This window comes from Nanorana parkeri, unplaced genomic scaffold (assembly GCF_000935625.1).
Source record: "Nanorana parkeri isolate BGI_ZX_2015 unplaced genomic scaffold, ASM93562v1 scaffold159, whole genome shotgun sequence".
Taxonomy (NCBI): domain Eukaryota; kingdom Metazoa; phylum Chordata; class Amphibia; order Anura; family Dicroglossidae; genus Nanorana; species Nanorana parkeri.
In genome coordinates this window covers 336,163-340,517 of record NW_017306427.1, presented here as the reverse complement: position 1 = coordinate 340,517, position 4,355 = coordinate 336,163, and positions in this window count along the sequence as shown.

The window sequence follows — 4,355 nt, the reverse complement described above, 5'->3', positions numbered from 1 at the left end:
CCAATAGCAAACTAGCTAATGCACCCGCCCACTGCTGCTGTCAATCAGCAGAGGGGGACCTGAATTTTTCTATCAGGTCCTCTTCTGGTGATTGATAGCAGCAGGGGGCGGGTGCATTAGCTAGTTTGCTATTGGCTATTGCAAAGTGCAATAGCCAATAGGAATCTAGCTATTCTGACAACTGCAACTGGCAGAATACTAAAAAAAAAGTCTGCAGATAGCAAAGAAGCTATTGCTTCCTGTGCTATCTGCCATCATTTCAGGGGGGTGCTCTCCCCCCTGCTTATTTCAGGTTGGGATCCCTGGTATTGGCCTATACACATACAGTAAAGCAATGAAGTAATAAAATGAACTCGGATCACACTAATCCAGCACATTATTATTCTGAGTTGCCCCACTCAAGCGGCGGCCATATTGAGTGGGGCACGTGAGATAAATAACGTGCTGGATTAGTGGGATCCTAGTTTATTTTATTACTTCATTGCTGTGCTGTATGTGTATAGGACAATGTAGTTGGATCTGTATGTGCGTTATAATTAATCAAAATTAATCGATTAAATTTTTTTTCGATTAATCGAACAGGAAATTTGTAATCATTACCAGCCCTAGTAAATAGTAATGCTCCTTCTAAATTATAACCAGATTGTATTCTCTTCAACTTTGAATATTGAAATAATCCTGATACAAAAGACTGACGCACCATACCAGGTCTTAAACAGCATACTACTGTACTTTAATGCAACATTATTTTTAACAACGGGGCCACACTTTAAATCCATTCAGGAAAGGAAAACCTTTGAACTAAGACTGATAATTCTATTTGACATAAAAGTTAATAGGCTCAATGTTGATCTCAGTTTTTCTAGTTCACTGTCAGATTCTTTTATGACCATTCTCACCTCTATGACTCTGCTCTTACGCATTCCAAAGCTCTTTATCCACTCCTTGTAAAATTAGTTTTTTCATCCTTTTAAACCTTTATGCATCAGTACCTGTTGAAGGGAGCAGATCTCTCAAAAGGTTGGCATACAAAAATGGTTAGTGCAAATTTTAACAGTATCATATACACTAGTCAACTTTTTTCTTCTCTGTTAATATATTAGTAATAAGCAAACCAAGTGGGAAACTCGCAAATCTCAAATATAGTGCCTGAACCCTATTAAAGTATATGGGAGCCAAATCTTGCTATTTTTATGTTCTTTTTTGGGCATTATGCAAGATGTTGTTTAAAAAAAAAAGGTCATGGAAAGATAATTAAAAATTGGAATAGTACCTTGCCAGTGGACCACCCCTGACAAGGTACCTAATTCCTATGTTGATGGGAACAAGGGCCTCATCCCCACATCCACAACAACATCAAGAGTAAGGGTCTGGTATGGATTTTTAGGGGACCCCACACTGTTTTTTTTCTTTTGCAGTGCATGTGATCCAGTATGTGATCCAGTATGTTTCAGGCTGCACCCCTGGATAAGAGTCTGGAGTGGATTTTGAGGGGGATCTCACTCAAGAAAAACACACAAAAAATGGCACGCCCCCCCACCCCCAGAATCTATTCCCGTCTCCCATCCCATACTATAAAGCAGGGGCGCCCACAATTTTTCGACTGGAGATCTACTTTTCAAATGACGAGCTCAATGAGATCTACCAATGAAAAAACACCTCACCTGCATTCAGGGGCAGGAGGGGGTGTGGCGATGCATTGAAGTCAATGGCACAACCGCCATGCCCCACGCCCGCAGTGCGATCGCCTGCACCCGGAACGCAGGCACATTAGTGCCTGCGTTCCTGTCCAGTGCGATCTGCAAAAATGCTGCAAGCACTTTTTTTGCAGATCACACTGGACTGGAACACAGGCACAAGGTGAGAGCCTCACTACAGCCCTGGCAAGAGGACAGGACACAGTCGAATGCGATCTACCAGTGTTCGCTTTGCGATCAACTGGTAGATCGTGATCGACCTAATGGTCACCCCTGCTATAAATGATTTCAGGCCACATGCCCTCAACATTGAGGGTGTACCTTGCCAGGAAGTCTAATCCTTGTGTTGAGGGGGGCAAGGGCCCATCCCAATATCCCTGACCCAGGGGATGTGGGGAACTGCATAGGGGGGGAAGGGAACTTATCAGAATCTGTAAACCCCCTTTAAGAGGGCCTCAGATATTTGGTCCTCCCCCTGTGTGTATAAAGTATATAGTACCCTTTGTTACTTATTCACAAAAAAAAGAAAAATCGTAAATAAACACACAGACACAATAACAAAAACACATAGACACAAAAACAATGTCTCCAATCTAACTTCAACATCAATCACGATGAGCGATGCCTGGACATCTCGTGGACCATGAAGATATTCTATTGCACTCCAGTCGCAAATTACAGCCCAAAGGCAAGATGCTGAATGTTAACAAACTGGCCAGGTATGGTGGGTGACATCATTGATCAAATATGGTCATGACTATATTTCATTAATGGCATCACGTGAAACAAGCTGGTGGGTGGACTGTAAAGCTGTCATTTAGTAGGGGTGCAGATACAACCATTAAATTAATTACTTCTGGCTTCAGCAGCTGGAAGTTTGGACAGGCAGGCAAACTGGCCAAATCTGCCCATTTAGTTTGCCTGTTCGTGTAACTGAGACAAGCTGGGTTGGGTTGAACTCATAGTCAACTTTAACGCAAGCTCATTCCTATATAGTAATTTAGAACAGGGAAAAAAGAGTAGAACATGTATAGTATAAGGTTAGTTTTGCTGTCTTATTTAAACAGGCCTGGATGAGTACATGAATACTGGTAATCGTGCTGTTTCAAATGTCACTTAATGTCACTTAATGTAAAAGACATACCTCCTGAATCTGTGTGGACATTATGGCAACCTGCTGACAACCTGCTGACTCAATAATATACACAGGTAGCATCAAGTCTCTAAGTATATTCATATTCTTGCAGGTAAAAAAGCATTTAGTGATCTTAAACATTCTGACTCTCTAGTTGGACATCCTAACAAAACAATGGTAAAAGGGAAACTAACTAGACAGCATGGGGAGGCTGGGAGTGTCTAACTAAGGACTATACTGACTAATGGTAAAACAGGAAGGGGGAAAAAGGGAACATAGTAAGGGCACAAAACTGACATATCAAATGAGCTACTGTGGCAGCGCACAACGACCGCTTTGGTAATAGCCGGAACTGTTAGCCTAAGTGCAAATTGCTGTCATACCTACTAAATTTCAATGGGTACATGGGGGCAATTTAATGGGTACAAAGGGCATTGTTTATTACTACTTTTGCTTTTCAGAGAAGCTACTTTGATTGGGATGATGTCATTTTCTTCTATGAGTAGATAGCTGTTCATACAATATACTTAGTACTGAATTTCGTGTTTTGCCTTTGTTGATATTTGAGAAAACAAGTTTGGAAATACCTGCTTTTATAGCTCACCTCTCTGACATTTTTCTGAACAGTGTACTGTGATGTGCCCTGACAGCTTACAACGCTGTTTATTAAACATACATGATAATCTAAAAAGTCATTTCAAAGAATATTTGACTTTGCACAACTAGGGACTTTGCTTGTCAAAAGGTTGTTCTTGGTTAATCATTTTTTGAAATCAAATTCATCAGATGTATCCAAACTGCTTGCTATTTTGCAGCTTTTGTAAACATGAGATGAAAATAACTCCTAAAACAAATAGCTGGGGAAGAAATTTAAATGATTTAAGAGTACACAGATAAAAGGAGGTATATACCCAGGAGATTGTCATTTGACTGCTGAATCATAGAACATGCACAAAGTCTTCTAATTAATCTAGGGCTCCTGTTTCATGTTAGCAAAGATTTATTAACCACGACAAGAAATGTTACAGAGAACAATATCAAGGTAATTCTGTTTGCTAATTAAAATGAGGCATTTTCCCTGTGTGTTTCTTTGCTATAATCCTTTATTTAAGACCATGATATAGCAATACATTTATGAGTTTCCTTGCACATTTAATTTAATAGTACAAAGGAAGATAATGAGAGACAGTATATTTTGTTTTTTGTTTTTGTTTTTTCATTTTCTAGATCCAGGTACTTTCTTGGGTTAATTAGGCATAAGTATAAAGGGAATACCTTAGAAACCCTGCAGCTGGGAACTGCTGGAGAGAATGCGGGCAAAATAATTAAACTTAGCTTCTTTAGAAATCATGGTTTAGGTTTACAAGTGTATACTACCGAACAATACAAAAAATGGAATACCTGCTATTTATAATGGTGGCCATACATAGGGGAATGTGATACATAGGAGAATAGGATATAATAAGACCATCAAACAAGCTCATATTAATCTCCATGCTTGGAGATCTCCGCTGTACTGACTC